We start from the raw sequence: 20,233 nt of genomic DNA, 5'->3' as shown, positions 1-20,233 counted from the left end.
AATCAAACTAAGTAAGATATCCATCACTTTGCATACTTATCTTTTGTGTGTCTGACAAGAACATTTAAAATCTACTCTTTTAGAGGAATGGGAAGTTTTGCTGACTCTTAAAGAGAGAGAAAGACAATGGAACATTTTGGAGAGAATGATCATGAAAATGGCTGAGAAGCTAGGGCATGTTTTTCCTAGGGGAAGATCTAGGGTTAATGGTGCTCTTGTCTTAATGTGTAGACAATGGGTAGACATGCTGGGTATAAAATTTTCAGGCTTAATGAGAGAGAGAACTTTCTAACAATCAAAGTCATTTAGGATATAAAAGGCTGCCTTTGTTAATGGAAGACATTGATCCTAAACTGTAAAAACTTGTCAAGCAAGGAATGAGAGTAGTATAGTTATGCCAGACGAGTTATGATTGCAGGCAAGTTAAGATTGCATGACTCACTGACACTCTAATTTCCAATGCAGCAGGCTGAGCTTAGCCTCAATATGTAGGAGAATTGTTTGTGAGTGTTGTGTATTTGGAGGTACGAATTGTGAGTGAGGGAAATAAAGGAGAGAACAAAAATAGATGAGAAAAATCTGGAGAAGTTGTTAATGAATACAAGGCTAACTTACAAAAGGCCTTGTTCTCTCCTTGCATTGAAAGAGATGATGGATATGTTCATTTGTTTCACTATGGTAACCATTTTATTATCTATATGTATCCCATAACATCATGTTCCATACATTTAAATATACACAAAAAAAATTTATTTAAAAAAAAAAAGCAGAACTTTCCAGGACATTTAGCATTGCTCTGGGTTATTACCAAGGGTTTGTGACATGCACACAAAGCAAGATGAAGGTGTTTTCCCACTTGGATACTAATTTTGTGAATGCAAATCCCACCCACTTTATAGGTTACATGCTAAATGGATGGCTTTTGGGGAATCTGTGACTTAATTCAAATGAATCATTCACATAGTAGGAACTTAAGCCAAGAGAGGGAGATATTTTGATTGGCTCTCTCCGTATCACGTGTTATAAGTAGGTCTTCCTCCACTTCTAAGAAGGGTGGCATCTCTTGGTTTATTTTTATTTTGTTCATATATTAACTCCTATAAATGTAAAAGCCATAGACCAATGGCCTAAGTAAAGTTATCAGGACAAATTTCTGGAAATATTATACTTAGTATCCTATCATTTTTTACAAGTTTACTGTAGAAAATTGGAAAAATACAAAATAGCAAAATGACATTAAAATTGCCAATAATCCTGCCACTCAGAGATAATCACTGTTTACATTGATTCATAATAATTTTCTAGTTTAAGAATAAAATGTGCATAAAATGTTATATTCCAATATTTTATTAAATTGAAAATAGTCATATAAACATTTTATTGTGACCTAACATATTCTAAGAAAACATGATTTTAAGGAATAGTAATTTTTTATTCTAGTCTTCTGCTTTCAATTTCATATAATTATTTAAGGCAAATATTGTCTCTACGTCCTAAAACACTTTCTGCCTTATCTCATTCTAGTAGACCACTCCAAATTTCCACTTGCCTTTTAGCTAAGCAAAATGTATCTTGATCACTATGAACTCATTTCTTTTACTTGTCTTTACGTTGGAGAGTTCAGCATTCTTAGAATTTTGATATTCCCTCCTGAAGGATTTCTGTACATGTCTTCCCTTAGGCATAGTACTACCATCATCAGACGGAGCATGACACAGAGGAGGGTGGACATGTTTATGTCAGACGACTGGATTTGTGTCCTGCCTCTGCCATTTATGAGCTGTATACACTGCGTTTAAGTGGACAGAATCACTTAAATTTCTCTGAGCCTGTTTCTTGTTCTATAAAATGGACTGGTTGTGTGTATAGAGACAACACACTTAAAGTTCCTCGATTATTGTAAATGCATAGTAATAAGTTAATGCTCAATGATTATAAGGTCTCTTCTAATTCTGGTTTGATAAGCTCTCATTCTTTCTAAGTTCTGTCATTACCCTGTTTTTTTTTTTTTTTTTTTTGGACAGCCACAGTGAACATCTCTGAATCTATAAGGTTGAATGAAGGAAACCTTTATATTGTCATTATGTATAAACTTTGTTATAAAGGAAAACGCAAGGATTTTAACTTAGGAGATGCAGGATAGCATTGTAAGCAATGCCCCAGAAAATCATAATCATAATAAATAATAAATAAATATGCATGGGAGAAACCAGTGGAAATACATGTATTACATGGAAAAATTAATTAATTGAAGGAAGTAATCCTTTTCACAAATCACTCCCAGTTAGAGGTAACGATCAATATTTTAGTTGTTAATTAATTGGGAGCTACTGCCACCAAGTGGTAGGAAAGTACTTCTTCGGAGACTAGAATCCAATAACCTTTAGGGAGAAAAGCTCCCTCACCATACTGTGGACCCAAATGTATTCCATCCTATCCCATTGCATCACAATCACCCAAGATCTGATCTTCATTAAATAACCAGCAGCTGTCTTTGGTTTCTGTTACCACAGTAACAAAATATTTTTCTGTCAAGAGACAAAACTGAAGTTTAGTTCTAATAGAGGAAAATAAAACAACCAAATACTGAGAGAGTTCAGGTAAAATCATAATTGAAAAATTCCAAATGAGGTTAGCCTCTAGAGTTAAAAAGGCTGAAGTTCAAACGCCAACTCTGCCACTTGCCTGCTGTATGATATGAAAAAAATGTATCTGAGGATCAGTTTTCTCAGCTGAAATATAGAGGTTCATTTAGATGATGTGTGCAAAATGTTTAGCCTAGAGGCTGTTACCTAGCAAGTGCTTGATAAACATTACTCCATTCCTTTTTATTATTATAACTATAGATTGTGTTCCTCTTCCCTAAACCTAAATACATATTTAGTTCATTAAAATTATGACATATAATCAACTCAACTGTAAAGAGGTTTAACCTCAGAGAGTAAAAATCACCACAAACATAATAGGGATTTTCTATGATTTACCTAATTCCAAAGAAAGAACTACAGTGAAAAGACAGAAATGAAAAAAATCTCATACGTTCTAAATCTAGATCAGGCAGTAATAATTCCTTCCTGCTGAGGTTCTGAGCAAGGCAATTAAGCCCCCTTGAACCTCGTCTAACTCAGGCAGTGCTATAAAATATACAAATCAATTAATTATTTTGGAAGGTGGCCCAAAATACAAAATTTGTATGTGGATGCCAATTATAATTTTATGCAATACAAACCATAAAGAGTTATCTACTATGATCTTTAATCAAAAGAAAAGTAAAAATAGTGTGGTTGTTTCTTTGGTTATAGTAAACTGTTATCTGGAATTCTGGATTCAGTAGCCTTAATTAACCAATTCATGCATATATTTATGACTTCAGTAATTTATATTCACAAAAATAAATATCCCAGGACACTGAAATAGCCTAAAATGTCTTGTTTTATCAAAGATGAATTACACAGTGCCACATACATGTCACTGAACTCCAATTCTTCGAAAATTGAGCATCTACATTTCTTTGAAAATTGAGCATCTAGCCACGTGGTAAATTACAATTAAAAAGAGAGTCGGTATATTTCATAGGATTCTACTTCAGCTTTTTGCCAGATTTGTACCAATCTTATCCTCTGTACTCCCACGTGGTACTCATTTACTGACTCCCTAAACATTTCCCGTTTAAGGGACCTCATTTATGTTATGAGGAAACTTAAGCTATGTTGTGGACAGATCTATTGATTAGAAATTATTTACTGATGATCGGTTAAAGTCTTCCTCTATATAACTCCTTTCCATTGTTCTTGGAGCTAGCATTTAGATTCAGAAATAATAGGTAACGTTTTAGACTACCCCAATTTCCCAGGTAGGTCAAAGAACAGAACTTTTAGTAATATTAGCTTCAACCTATGAATGTGCATGTCCTGCAGCACAAAATGTAGTTCTTCTGTGTATCTCACCTTTCAGCAATCATGTATTTTTATGACCTAGCACTTTAAAATAAATAAAATATAGGTCCTCTGAGTTATTTGATTTTTTAAAATCTGGATATCAATCAGAACAAAATGCCAAAAGACCATCATTTTTATTAAAATAACCCATAGAATACGCCAATGGATAATTTCAATTAGGAGCAGATGACCATGGAAGTGGCCTTTGTCTCCTAAGGTTTGATGTCCTCTCAGCATCCCCAGTACTGGGTCACTGGGTGCCTCCAACAGGATGTGGGATGGAACAGGGCCGGCATATTAGATGAATTATGCACCAGGAAGAAGACTCGTGCTTTAATTTTCCTCTTGTACTTCTTTATTTTCTAGCCATGTCTCTTTGAAAATATCAACTTATTTTAGCTGTGTTAATAGATAAATGGAAATAAATTTAATCTAGCTGTGTTAGGCTTTATCCCCAGCTGGGCAAGAGATACAGTGGGAAGCCTAAGTGTGATAGTGATTGTGAGGGAAAAAAAGAATCTTCAGGGAAAGGTGAAAATTAAGGTGACAGGCATACTCATTAGCAACCCTTCCCTCCCAGTAAAAATCTTTTTACTGGGAGCAATTTATAATTGATCTATTAAATAGAGTATTTTGCGACAAGGTGTTTCCAATACACTTGGTGCTAAGGTGAAACCAAGAATAGTTGGCCCTCCCTATGCGCAGGTTCTGCATCCACCAATTCAACCAACTGCAGATTTTTAAAAAATTGAGAAAAATGATAAAAATAAGAGTACAACAATAAAAATAATACACATAGAAAAGCAATATAGTATAACAACTCTTTACATAGTAGCATTTATATTGTCTTTGCATTGAAAGTAATTTAGAGATAATTTAAAGTATATAGAAGAGTGTAGGAAGATGATATGCAAATAGTGTGCCTTGTTACATAAGGGCCTTGTGCTTCATCAGGTTTCAGGATCTACGGTGGTCCCAAAACCAATCTCCTGCACATATGGAGAGATGACTGTAATGGGCACAATGAGGAATAATTAGGAAATCCCAAGCTTCAATTGTCATTAAAATTCTGCCACTGATTTGCTGTTTTGTTGTTGTTGGTTTTTTTTGTTTTGCATCTTTATTTCTCTACACACAAAATAAAAACACTTAAAGAATGTTCTTTTCAGTATTCCCAGAAATATCGGGAGAGAGAACTCAGGTAGTCAGTGTTACAAACTTTTGAAAAAAGTAAACTATTGAAATTTGAGAATTTATTCCAAAAGAATATTCAGAAATGTTTCAATTTGGGGTCATTCTTGATTTAACAGCAAAGTAAAGGAACTGGATGACGAGGGTAAATTTCATCGCTAGATATCTTATAAATTGTTTTTTGTTAAGGCTAAGAATTGTACCCCTAAGAGATATTGATAGAGTGCAGTGTTTAATATTTTCTCCAAAACCCAAAACCCACATGTTTTTTATGCTCCCAAATTATTTCTTTTTGCTACACTATTATTTCTTGCTGCAACCTTTGTGGGTATTTCAGTAAAAGCACACTGTTACTCCAGGAAACAGAAAATCTGTCAGGCTTAATCTTTTTGCTTCTTTAAGAACCAGCACCTATTGTCTGGCTCTGTAGAGAGTATAAGTTATTTTTTATTCTCCGTAGAATCATCTTATAATACTACAAAGACATACAAGTGTTAAATCTTGTATGCAACTGCACAGGCCTAAGAAAATTGCTGAGTAATGAATAAATGAATCAGTGAAAGGCTAGAAAAAGAGTTAAAATTATTTTGTGATGGTCCTGTTTATCCAGAGAAAGCTGAAAGCTGTTACATTAACAACACAAATCAACGAGGCTCAGAAACCACCATTCATAACTATTCTTAAATAATTCAGAAACTCAGCATCTTCCCTGGGTCTTTTATTAGCTTAAGTTTATAAATCACCTAGACCATTATTGTACTTCAATTATAACGCTTTCTTCCACAATCTAGTCCTTAAAATCTTCACCCTCCATATTCATTTACCAGAATCTTATATCTGATTCGGATCAGACAAGATTCTGATTCATGTTCTTGTAAGATCTTATTTTAGATTTTTTGAGACAATGAGAAATGTATAATTACTTTTCAATTATATAAGTCTCCAATATTTCCTTTTGAGATTTGATTTAAAAGTCTCCCTATTTGCCTTGTCAAGATTTTAGGACTCTGTGGCAAATCAAATTGAACCAGGTACTGGAAAGATGTAATTCATGTTTGCTTTCCTTTAAAACCAGTTTGAAGTTAACAAACTAGGTATGTGGAGAGATGAGATATTTCTCCCTCAGGAAATTTCAAGTGAGTTATAAATAGTGCTCTTTAACTCGTTGATTTCCCATAGAGTTTGGAAACAGCTCATTCTAGCTTACTATTTCCAACCCCTTCGTTTTCACAGTCCAATTATGTATACTGATGACCTCTGGCATAAATGTATTCAGGAAGAAAATCATACTTTTATACCTGATCCAAAATATTTATTATAAAATTGATACAAACAGAGAGAGCATGACTAAGTAATATAGACTATAATACTGACTCACAGAGTGAGAGTAAAATTCTTCCCTGTGTTTATTTCAAAGGCCTCAAATCAACTGCTCTAGAATCTCTGAAAAGAGAGAGTGAAACAAACAGAGAAAGACAGAAAAAGTTGGGTGAGACAACTACTTTCGTTAATACCTCTTGAAGAGGCCATTCTCTCATTCCTTAGGGGCTCTATCTGGGATGATAGCTCCACCTTCCCTTCAAGCCAGGTAGTCTGATCCCCAGAAATGATCCCTCATCATGAGAAACAGAAAAACAAATAAAGCTTAAAGAACTTAAAAGCCCAGATATACCACCAGTTCTTTGATGGGGGAAATGCGCCTCTCAAAGACAAACTACACAAAACTTCCCATGCAAAGGCATAAAAGGTCAACAGGATCTAGAGAAAGCAACAGTAACCTCCTCTCCCCACAGCTAATGGAGATAAGTATGAACAAGACACTGACTCCTGACAAGGTGCTTCTGACCATTGTCTTAACACCTGGGAATGGAAAGACAAGTGTTCTCTATGAGAGTCCATACCTTTTAGGAAAGAGAAGAACCTTGTCCATCATAAAAGCTTAGGGAGTCCTTAGAGTATATGAGACATCAATTGCTGCTCCCTTCAGGACTCTTACACGAGTCTGCATTTCTAAAAAGTATCCCCATGTCATTCCAATATAATGGTCTATGGAAGTCATTATTTGAAAAATTATTGTGGATGCTTTGGAACTCAGATTATTCTGACTAAAGTGGGTCCAGTTGTTAAGACAGCCAAAACTGAGTCCTCACAAACTACCTATGGAGAAGAAACAGGCAAATAGCATCCGCAGCTTTTATACACTGCCTCATTCCCAAGAGTGTTGACACCGGATAGGTGCACATTCAGATAGGATTATTGAATAAAACGTATGTCGTCAAATGGAGCGATGTCTCTTTACTTTCAGTGATATCTTACAAAGGATTTCAAGCGGAGTCATAAAGTCAGGATTATTAATAATATGACGTAAGCCCTGGGGTTTAAGGAAGTTCCTCTAAGGGCACCCTACTCTCTCTGTGAGAGCATACTCTTTTTCCTCAGAAAGGACAAACAAAAAAGGTGGCAAAAGCTTTGGTTATAGTCCTTCGAAGGCCAGTCATTGTTTTCAATCAGAAAGTGAGATGCCTCTCTCCTTTAGAAATTGTGTTTTAGATAGGCATGGCATGAAAAGTATAGTACCTGATGGGTTAAAATAACCATAAAATAACAAAGAAATTGACCCTATTTAAAAATGTATTCTGATATTTTAATGTCCTGAGACATTTTCTAATATATTTTGACTGTTCATACGTTATCTGATCTTGACTGAATGAAAAGTATCTGGATTTCGTCCAGATGCAAGATTCTAGATGATATTAGGATAGTGTGTGCATCAAGGCTAAAAAGGGGTCTAAAGAGGAGATTGAACTACAATCACTCAGAACAGTGAACCAGTCAATAGCAGGTAATAGCATCTCAGCATTCAGATGAAAGTGCTAAGACGTTGTCCAACTTCCAGTTTCGCCAAAAGGGAAAAGCTATTCTGTATATATTCTGAAGCCAAACCTGGTGTTTGAGAGAAAGTGAATCAACTACTGGAATATATTCTCTTAGGTAAATTTCGCAAATCATTTTCTGTCTTAACAATTAAGAACAGAGTCTTTTCTAGTTTGGGAAATTACTTCTCATCTCTAAAAAATATTTTTGCAATCATCACTCAGTGCAAAAGTACTGTCTTTTTCAGTGACTTTTATGTAGAAAAGTCTATTTGTATTGACATCTCAACAACATCTGAGGACTGAGAAAGAACTTTCTGAAACACGCAGTGTTATGACTGTGACATGTGGAAGGTCAACACCATCCAAGTTATTTTCAAATGCTACCATTCAGAAAAGAATTAATCTATCATGACTAACCATAACTGTTTTCAAATGTTTAAATTAACTGGATTTGAATCAGTGACGATTAATTGCACCCAGTTATGTGCCTTAAAATTGGCTGAAATTGATTAATTTTTGTACCTCCCCATGGATACTGTAAATACACTTATCAATGCATTTACTGATTCATTCATTTCATCTGAAGTTCCATTATGTCATCTAGAAATATTATTTCAACAGCACAGCTTTGTCAGAGAGGCTATGGCAAAGCTGGATATAACAAGTAGATGATCTGTCACTCTAACAATGCCAGTAATTGCAAACGAAATAACACATTGAGTTCCATTGTTTATATGGAGATTCATATGAGGTTTGAAATGGTTTCTTAGATCCATAATTTATTTTCTTCATAAACTCGCCCGTCACAGAGCAAAATTCCTTTTTCAATCCATCTGTTTTTTCTAGAGGGTCGAGAGACTATCAAAATGCTTTACAAAATAAAGATTTTATTTCAGCAACTATCATGAATGTGTGGGAACTACAAGCTACTTTCTAAATAAAGATGAAATATGTTAGTTATTGAAGGTGGAGGCTGCATCTACTTCAACATGTAGTGGTTTATCCTTCATTATATTTAAGAAGAAAACTACGCTCAGCCTTCAACCTCAATCTTCCATGATAGGCTTAATTTATTTCTGTACTCAATTCTTATAAACTACTCTATGGAACTTTTGAGTTTGTTCCTGAAATACCTGACCCTCCAGATTCTGAATTCATTTCAATTCCACATGCAAAACCAGCCTTGGATATAGGCAGGCAAAACAACGACCTCGGTGGTTGTGGTTGAAAAAACGCTAGCAGAGCTCCTTGGCCCACCCCAAAAAGGGGTGCCACCCTCTCATTCCAAATACACATTCTGAGTATGTACAGATTGGGGAGTTTTTGTTACTATTTTTAAAATACCCACGGAGAACACAAAACTGCATAACAATGAATCTTGATGGGCTATTTTTTCTTAATATTTACATCATAATTTTGCCTTGAGCAAATAGGAGTCAACTTATTTAACTTTTTGAATAAGTAACTCCTGAAAATGGTTCAAATGTAAATAAAACCAAAAGCATTCAACAAAAGTTCAGTCCCCTTGATCAGGTTGCCATCACTCCTCTAACCCAAAGGAGTTTTTCCAGAGTTTTTCTTGTTTTTCCAGAGTTACTTTACACATGTATGAGCAAACTTGTATATAATTATATATTTCTTGCCTTTCTACACAAAAGGTAGTACATTACATACACAATTTTACACCTTGCTTTTTTCCCTTAACTATATGTGTTGGAGAACTCTCCATATCAGTGAATAGTAATCTTTCTCATATATTTTTAATAGATGCAAAGAATGCCTTTAAATTTAACCAGTTATCTACTGACTGACATTTGGGACTGCTCTTCTTGTGTTATTACTAATAGTGCTAAAATAAATAATATGGCACATGGATCAGTTTGTACACTTGCAGCTAAATCTGTTGGATAACTTCTCACTTGTGGGACTGCTGAAGCAAAGGAGATATATGTGTGCACACACACACGCACAAAACACACCTGTATAATTTTGATAATTGTTGCTGAATTCCTTTCAGTAATCAATTTATCTATAAGCAATGTATGATTCTCTAGTTCTCTACATCTTTGCCAAGATTATCGAATAGTACAGAACAGAATCAAAGGATTTCTGCCAATCTGATAAGTGAAAAAACATATTTGAGTTAGTTTGAAATTGCGTTTCTCTTATTACTGATGAGGTTGAGCATATTTATGTTTAGAAGTCATTTGTATTTCAGGGAAGTATCTGTTCATATCTTTTGTGTATGTTTCCATTGAATCATTTATCTTTTCCTTATTAGTTTTTAGGAGTTCATTTACATTAGGGAAATTAGTCTTTTGCTTATTGTTGCAAATATTTTCCCCAGGCTGCCCAGAGATTCAGTGTCTGTTGAGGGTTCACTCTTTGCTTCAAAGATGGCAACTTCTAGCTGTGTCTTCAGGTAACTGAAGAGATGGACAAGCTCTCTGAGGCCTCCTTTATAAAGGTCACTAATCCCATTCACAAATATTCAGACTATAGCAATTATATTTTATGTATTTTCATTTGTACAAATCTATAATATTCTTCATTAATGTTTTTAAGTTTTCTCCTTATTTATACTTATATTACACAATTTATTTTTAGGAATTTTATCACTTGCATATATGAATATTACTACTTTCTAATATTAATTTGTGCCTTGCTACCTTTCTATATTACCATGTAGAGTTGATTCTCTTGGGAATTTCATATATCAATTATATTGTCTGCAAATAATGATAGTTTCACTTCCACCTTTGCAATTTTCATACTTTTAATTTTTTTCTATTGCCTATTTGAATTGTCTACTGGCTCTGCTCCAATGTATAACACAAGTGGTAATAGTGGGCATCCTTGCCATTTTCATCACATTGTATGAAGGATATGTACCATCAACACGATTTATCACTGTTGGCATTGACCTTGGTCACCTGATTGAGGCGGTGTTTGTTCAGTTTCTCCACCCTAAAGTTACTCTTTTTTCTCCTTTCCCATATGGTACTTTTTGGAAGAAAATCATTACGTGTGGCTCACACTTAGATAGTGGGAAGTTATGCTCCACTTCTTTGAGAGCAAAATATCTACATAAGTTATTTGAAATTTTTCTGTACAGTAGATTTTTCTCTTCTCTCCATTTACTGATTTAGTCTATCATTCATTTTTATGGCCTCAAGGATATTTATTGTACACATTGGGTCATAATCTCATGCTGTTTTATTTTGGTGCTTGAATTGCTCCAGCTTTAGTCATCGTGGAACCTATTTCAGTTGGCTCCTTTGTCCCTTTGACAAACCTCAATGTGGGTTTTGTTTGTTTGTATGCTCCATGTTCATCTTATATATTTCCTGCCCCAGTCCAAAATTCAGCCATTTCTCCAAGGATGCATGGTTCCTTTTATAGGAGAAGGTATTAGAAACCAAGATCTGGGTGATAGGTGTGCTCATTGATACTGGGATGTTGCTCCTTCTGGGACTTGTCAGTTAACACAGCAAAGAAATATATGTATGAGTATATGCCAATGTGTGTATAGACATCTATATAAATAGTTATATATGTAACCATCTGTATCTATATTAAACTAAAAATTGCTTAATACTGATACCTACAACTCCAATCCCTTACGATGTGGATCATTCTAGACTCTTACCCTGACTTATCTCTGAACTCTCACTCTAACAGTAAGAAATCTGGCCTTTACCATCTACGCATTTACTTAATTGTTCAATTTCAGTATACATGCATTGTGGTGTCAAAATTGTTAAGCAGTAACCCTGTAGGAAACAACTTTGTGAAATAGAGTATAATGCTTATATACCATTGCCTTTTTGTCTTTTCTTCAGTTTTACAGATTCCACTTATTTCTAAAGTTACATCTCAGGTCAGCATTTTCTCCCTGACCCCTTTCATTGAAATTGTCTTATACATTTTATTATAGTTATATAGTATGGTTACATTCTACATTCTATTCTGGGATTCCCTAACCCCTAATTTTTTAATTTTTAACAAAATTAATTTTAAAAAACTGTTTAGACATTAAGATTTTTTGTGTTATAAAGTTCTATGTGTTTTGACAAAAGGATAGTTTCATGTGTCCACAATTGCAATATCATACAGAATAGTTTTATTTTCTTAAATATATACCCCATGCTTTGCCTTTTCAACCCCCTTTACCTCCCTCAAACCCTAGCATTTACTTTTTTTTTACTGTCTCTATTATTTACTTTTTCCAAAAGTTTACAGAATTGGAATAATACAGTGAACAGCCTTCTCAGACAGGCTTTTTTATATAGAAGTATGCATTTACATTCTACCCATGTCTTTGAGTGTCTTGGTATCTCACTTTTTTTTATATCAGTGAATGGTATTGCATTGCATGAATATACCACAGTTTATCCATCTATCTATGAAAAAACATCTTTATTGTTCCTAGGTTTACAAATCATTTCAAATTAGTTAGGTAAATACGTAAAAGCACAATTGTTGGGCCACATGGGAAGACTATGTTTAGCTTTGTAAGAAACTGCCATCTTGTTTTACATAGTGGCTATACCATTTTCTATTCCTATATGTAGCAAATGAAAATTCCTGCTGCTTCACATCGCAAGCAATTGATAACATCAATTGTTTGTTTAATTTTAGCCATTCTAACAGATTCGTCTTGGTATTTCACTGTTATTTAAATTTATAATTTTTAATGACAAACAATGTTGACTATCTTTTTTTATGTTTATTTGCCATCTGTGTATCTTCTTTGTTCAGTTTTCTGTTCAGATCTTTCACCCATATTTTAATTCAGTTGTTTGTTTTCTTATTCTTGATCTTCTTTAATTTCAGTTTATTTCCCTTCAATATTTTTCTACAGTGGTGCTTATTTGTATAGGTGTCTTTCTTTTGCCTATTTCTCAATTCTCAATAAAAAACTGGCCTGATTTACCCAGATAATAGTGTACCATGCCAAATTCTAGGTCTAGCTAACTAAAACAAAACAGAAAGTTTGAAAAAAATTTAGAAAAGATTAGAGACTTGGGGAAAAAATATGTATTAGCAATGATGAAAGGCCCTGAGTGAAATACAGGATGATAAAATAATGATCTCTATGTCTAAGACCTATTACAAACCAAACAACTCTCATTCTTTGACCTTATGTTTTGAACGTTGACTCCATGTTTCTCCCTTGAAGAGCGGTTTATCTGGTCTTCATGTTTATTGATATCTCACTGAGAGTAGTTAAGGAGAATTTCAGTGCTGAAGTGAAGAGCCCTAAAATGAATAGGTCTATTGGTAAAGCACTGCAGAAAACACTGCATGTGATTCCCAGGGAAATGGATTCTGTACCTTGACTGTACACTAGAATTACCTGGGAAGATTTAAAAATAATGATGCCTGAGTCCTACCCCAGATACTCTGATTTTTAATTGGTTAAAATATCAGGAATTATGAAAGCTAATATGCAGCCAAATTTGAAAACCAGTGCTTTCAGGCAGGCTTTCCAACTTGATAAGCTTTCTCCATTTTACAGAGATAATTTACATATATATATATATATATATATATATAATAGGAACCACTAGAAAACTGGGATCTCAAATGAAACGAAGCCCATAACAAAGGAGGCATCCTTATGAGTTGAGCCAGGATATGATGTAAGAAAAACATAATCATCAGCACAGTATCAAGAAAACTATGAAATGCTTTTTATGTGCATTTTGTGTGTTGAACCACGAAATAACCTTTCTAAGAGCTTCCAGAGTTATTCTTTAATTAAAAGGTGAGTGAAGTAGAGTAAAACTATTCAAGAACTAGTGGTCTCAAAATAAGTCTTTCAACTTTTAATCCAGGTACAGGATAAATACATCTTTTAGCCAGAACTAGATTCTTTCTAAACAATTTTTAAACATTTAACATTTGTCTGTGTGTTTTCCTGATGATTTTTCTATGCATTTTAAAGAAACGAACTAATGTTATGAAATTAAAGGTTATCAAAGTATTAAATTCAATTTGTGGTTCAGCTCATTATCTTGCGGGTAAAAAAAGTAGTGTTTCTATTTTCTAATGAGTATATCTCCTCTAATAACTAGAGAATTTCAGTGAAAATGATTTCATCTGAAGTAGTTAAATATTATGTGGGAAAAATTTTTAATAAGCTGTGTTAAAATAGGATTGGCCTGTCATCTTTTATAATCCTATCAGTTCAACTTTGCCTGCTCTCCCTCAACCTTGCCTGCTCTCCCTGCTAGCTAATAGAACCATTGCTTATATCTGCTTCCACAGTAATCATGGTTCCAAAATTTTCCATTACATAATTCAAACTGGGAAATTCTACCATTGCCTTTTTTACTCTTAGTTGCTCTTTCCCAAAATAAACTTTCTTGTACAGAAAAGAATAGTAATAAGGAACTCATTAACTAGCACCTAGGCCAGTGCAAGAGAAAGAGAGAGAGAAAAAGAAAGAGAGGGAGACAGAGAAGAGAGACGAACTAGCAGGGAAAGAAAAGGGTTTTACTCATTTTAGAGAAATTCTAACAGAGTACTTTTCTGGTCTCCATTTTTCCTCTTGCTAAGAAAATGGAAAACATTCACATTTAGTCTTATTGCTTACTTTATTAGAATCATTTACACCAATTTATTGCATAGTTTCACTTTTTAAATTTTTTTCTAACTTTCCTAATACCTGTTGGTTTAATCTTTGTTGTCATTGCATCTTTTTTTAAAAAATTTGTCTTTTAGTTTTCTGATCTATAATTTAATGCACAAATTTAAAGTTTGACTTTTTAATCAATATCTAAATCTAGTTAGGATCTCTTTATTCAGTTAAGTAATATAAGAATGTTACAAATTTTACTAACATCATCTTTACTCCCACTCAACACATCATAGCTTATGCCAAAATCGCCTGGGGTATTGGCAGATATTAATTTTTTCAATAATGTATTTTCCATATATTTACTGTTTTTTATTTTGTGCTTTTGTTATTTCATTCCTTTCCTGTGTCAAATCTTTCCCTATTTATTGTCCTGAATACAACTTCCAGTAATTCTTTTAGTTTTATGTGGAATAATGTTTTTGAGCCTGTATTAGTTTCCTGTTGCTTCTGTAACAACTTTCTGCAAATTTCGTGGCTTAAAACAACGGAAATTAGTTTTCTCACAGTTCTGAGAGGCAGAAGTCTAAAATTAGTCTTTAGGGCTACATTCTTTCTGGAGGCTCCAGGGAGAATCAAATTCCTTGTCCTCTCCAGTGCCCAGAGGTCACCTACATCCTTTGCCTCATAGCCCCTTTGCCTCTCTTCAAAGCAAACAGTGTAGCATCTTCAAATTTCTTCTCCCTGTCTCTTTGTTTCCAACAACACATAGGCTTCTGCTTCTTTTGACCTTGCCTACCTCTTAAATGACCCTTGTGATTACATTTAAGGCATCCCTGGATAATCTGCAATAATCTCCCCATCTCAAGAAACTTAATTCAATCACATTGGCAAAGCCTTTTTTACCCTATAATATTCATGGGTTATGGGGGTTAGAAGATGGATATATTTGGAGGGCCGTAATTCAGTCTACCACCATGCCCTTGGCCAAGTGAACATGTTGTTCTTATAATCTCTTGCTTAAGTAAGAGTTTGGCTGGATATACATTGAAAAGTTTGAAAGTCATTTTTTTCAGTATTTTGTATTTTATCTTAATATCTACTTTTAGGCTGTTAGTGTGAGAAGTGGAGTCAGTCTGGTGTCAGGAACTAAATGTTGTTTGGCTGTGATTATCTGTGGTGCAAAATAGTCTTCACATTCCTCTAGTGGTGGGCTGTAGTTGCCTTGTGCTTATGTGCTGGAAATTTTTTTTGATGTGAGTGCCCCACCTTCAGCTTGAGCCCCTGTTCATCTTCATCACAGGGTTGGGGTGGAGGGTCTCCTCCCATGCTGTTGTCTCCCCCTCATTGGTAGACTGCTGTCAGTTGTTACTCCCAACTGCTAACTCATGGTGAGTGAAGGTGGGGCTGAAGGAGAAAGTGTTTTGTTGTTGTCAACCAGTTTCAGTTTAGGAAGTCCCTGTGTGCCTGATCTCAGGTGTGGGGCTTTCTCAGTATTCTGTACCTTCCTCCCTGAGACAATTAAACTTAGCCTTATATCTGGGGTTGATCTTGGGCAAGAGGCTCCTGCCTCTTCTCCAATGGTCAATGTCCTCTACTTAGTATAGGCATAGGATGCCAGGCCTAAGATGAATTCCTCCCTCTCCCTCTGTATTTAAAAAAATAATAATAATAAGGATCTTCTACTTTTCCTCCAGTTAGAGTGGCAATCTATATTTGAATAGTCCCTGGAAATGAGAAGTTTTGCTACCCTTCTGCCAGAAGCCTAAGGCTTTTGCTTCATAAAAAAGAAGGTCTAGGGAAGGAGCAGGGCTTTACACCTCCCTCAACACACACAAATGTGTGATGACCAGTGTCTCTTCCTCACTTACTCTGCAACAGGTGACACAGTGTCAGACCTTTCTTGGAGAAGATTTCCCTCTTTGAATTGAAGTTATCTCATTGTCTTGGAATCTCAACCAGCTCTCTGACGGGCTCTAAAATATCATTTTCTTACTGTAAGAATGGAAATGACATCTTTGCATCTTTCTGTGTCCTAAACAAAAGCAGAAACCTCCAAGGACTTTACATAAAGAAAATCCACTCAAAGTGTAAAATACTGTCTTCATAATCATGTCATTTCATCCAACAAGTCACAATCTTAGTTTTCTATTGAATATAATCTAAATTGGAATCAAATGAAGTTCGCTTGGAGGATGAACTAATTTTATTTTATAGTGTAGCACGTGATGCCTTATCATTAGATTGCTACATTTATATTATTTCACAGTAAGATCAACGCAAATAACCCTCCCTGGATTTAAACATGCCATCTTCTCAGAAATAAAATCATATTTTCTCATGGTTCAGGCTTTACACATATGCACATACATACAGCTATCTGCTTTACTTTTTTAGCTAATTTGTTTTTTACTTGCTTAATAATTGTCATGATGTTTGTAAGTGCTTTGCATCCTGGATAAAGTTATGTTGAACAAAAAAAAAATGTATTTTGAAATATTATAACAAATTCCTTTATAAAATAAGATGCATTTAATTTTAGAATGTAACACAATTGACTGATGTTCTTATTATTTTGATTACATGAGAAGTTATATCATAAATTAACAATGGTCTTGCAGTTGTAGGTGAGTAGGTATTCATTGAACACTTCTAGTTGGATTTGCTAGTATAACCTACACTGAACTAACACACAAAAAAAAACCTCTTTAAAAATCACTTCCATTCCATTTTTTTTTTTTTTTTTTTTTTTTTTTTTTTTTTTTTTTTTTTTTTTGAGACGGAGTCTTGATCTGTCACCCAGGCTGGAGTGCAGTGATGTGATCTCGGCTCACTGCAAGCTCCGCCTCCTGGGTTCAAGTGATTCTGCTGCCTCCACCTCCAGAGTAGCTGCGACTACAGGTGACTGCAACCACGACAGGCTAATTTTTGTATTTTTAGTAGAGACGGGGTTTCACCATATTGGCCAGGCTGGTCACAAACTCCTGACCTTGTGATCCGCCCACCTCAGCCTCCCAACATGCTGGGATTACAGGTGTGAGCCACCACGCCCAGCCCATTATATTATTAAAAACAAATTAATTTAGACACTTAATAAAGTCTTAAATTAGATGTGTGATTTCTGACCTTGATGTGTTACCTTGAGCAAGTCACTAACTCTCTGGACCTCTCTGGACCATGTCCCCACGTGTAAACTTCGAGGGATTAATTAAATCATCTTTTAAGATCTCTTCCAGTATTATGACTTGGGGTAAATAAAGATAGCCAATGAAATAAAATATCAATTTACTACTTTGGGGGCCTTTTTTTCTCTTTTCTATAAACTGTGGTGGCTAAATTTCAACCAAGATCTTTTAGATTCTCCTCATAAATCCCATGATTTCATATACTTCCTGTTACATGTGTCCACTTTTTCTCAGGTTACAGCTTTTCTCTAGGACATGTGATTTTGGATACTCTAACAGAAGTAACAGTTGGAGAGTATTAACATTCATCTGCTGAAAGTAGAAAAAATATTGATTGATTCCTCCCCTACACTCCCTTCCCTCTCCCAATCCTTGAATTCACATTTCTTAGCTCCATCCAATTGAAGTGAGATAATACAAAATAGCAAATTTATTGCCACCTAGATGTTCTAACCAAATGGCTGGATGGAGAACTCTGCTTATGCTCCTGACCACCTCTTGGGCTTTACTGTAAATGAATAATGGCAGTGTTTACAGATTTCAGAACAGATGCAAGGAACACAAAACTACACTGCTTTCAAATTCTTTTCGAATGAGTTCTGGATAAATGGGACTTTCAGGATGAAAATGGGGTAGTCAGGGAAACTTAAGGAGAAGAGTATGCTTGAGCTTTGATCTGAAGCTTGAAGCACTGAAAGGTACAGAATTGGTCCAAACTGGAATTTCTTGAGCACTGCCTTCAAAAATGTGAGATGAAATTAGTAACAGAAAGAGTCCATAAGAGGACATGATCATCTACACTTAGGACACAGTGGGTGGTAAGAAACGGTCACTCTGAAATAGCTTTTTAAGGCTACTGAAAATTATGCAAGTATTCAGGTTTTATAAAGTTCTGAGTTTCTATCTTCTCATGGTTTTATAATACTAAAAATATTTTATTAGATCTATTTCTAAAGTATGTTAACTATTTGGCTATCATATACTTTCCGAATATAATCCCAACATTTTTTGCCTTTGAGTGTTATGTTTTTGACCATCAAAATTAAATTTTTTCTATTAATGAATACTTTTTACTTTGGTTTATTACTTTGGTGCTACATTTAGAAAATCCTTTCCAGTCCTCTAAAATTATATAAATATTTAACTTTGTTGTCTCCCAATGCATTTAAGCATTTTTGTATAAATACTCAATTTTACATTAATTTTGGTGTATGTTAGGGAACGTTAACACATTATTCTAGCTCTATTTATTGGGCAAATAATCCTTTCCTTTCCATTAATATGAAAGGTCATCTGAATTATATACCAAATTCTTATATATTCTGTGTTCCCTATTTCTTCTTGCTGCCCCACTGCCTGCATAATAATCATTCTGCTCCCTTATAGGAAAAGTTTCTTTGCAACAACTTCCCTTACTTATTGCTTTTTAACAAATTTTCTTGGTACTTCTCACATGCATATTATCTCAGATAATCCTTAGTATATTTTGATATGTATTTGGAAATAAATCTATCCAGGTGTCAAATATTTAGTGAAACAAGCTATATTGTTAGTTCTGACTTCAGATAATTAAACAACAACGACAACAATGAAAACTAGTTCTCTTTGCGAATAAAAATTTTCTTTACAAATCTGAAGTCCTTTAGTGGACTTCTTACTTCTTAATGAATATTTTATATAGCTATTTCAAGTTAGAAGTATGTGAAAACTTGCATTCAAATGGAACTGTTTCTATTCAAATTAAACTATTTATCATTTTATGATTACCAAAATATCTAATAGTCTCTCCTTGGTAGATCATCTGATGTGACTGCCTTTGCAAAGCAATTATGTCAACAATGTTTTATTTACAAGAAATAATATGCTATCAATTGCTTTATCCCTTTGTGTTCTTTTTTTTTTTCTTTTTTGAGATGGAGTCTTGCTCCGTCACCCAGGCTGGAATGCAGTGGCGCGATCTTGGCTCACTGCAAGCCTCACCTCCCAGGTTCACGCCATTCTCCTGCCTCAGCCTCCGGAATAGCTGGGATCATAGGCGCCTGCCACCACTCCCGGCTAATTTTTTGTATTTTTAGTAGAGACGGGGTTTCACCGTGTTAGCCATGATGGTCTCGATCTCCTGACCTTGTGATCCGTCCACCATGACCTCCCAAAGTACTGGGATTACAGGCGTGAGCCACCGCGCCCAGCCTATCTCTTTGTGTTCTTCTGACATATCCATAAGGCCAGTTTCTTGTAGAATAAGGAGGTTGTCATTGTACCAATTGGAGTGGTACAAAGAGTATCTCTATAGAGAATCATCTCCTTGTCTGATGCATTATCTTTTGATTTGTGCAGATTCTTTCCTGTAGTATAACTTACTGATTTCTAGTTGTTAAGTGTGAATGAATGTATCACACCACTTTTCTCCCTGAGAAAGTAGAAAGGAATCAGACGGTGAAAGGAAATTGGAGAAACAAA

The 20,233-nt window shown here is 34.8% G+C and overlaps 1 protein-coding gene across 6 annotated transcripts in view; it reads left to right on the top strand.

Annotated features, from left to right (window-relative positions):
• TMEM196 (transmembrane protein 196) overlaps nucleotides 1-20,233 on the top strand; it is a 54,197-nt gene that overhangs the window by 23,583 nt on the left and 10,381 nt on the right. The gene's annotated exons all lie outside the window — the stretch shown is intronic.

This window comes from Pan paniscus, chromosome 6 (assembly GCF_029289425.2).
Source record: "Pan paniscus chromosome 6, NHGRI_mPanPan1-v2.0_pri, whole genome shotgun sequence".
In the NCBI taxonomy this organism is placed as follows: domain Eukaryota; kingdom Metazoa; phylum Chordata; class Mammalia; order Primates; family Hominidae; genus Pan; species Pan paniscus.
The sequence above is the reverse complement of the archived record's forward strand: the minus strand, read 5'-3'. Positions and strand labels throughout refer to the sequence as shown.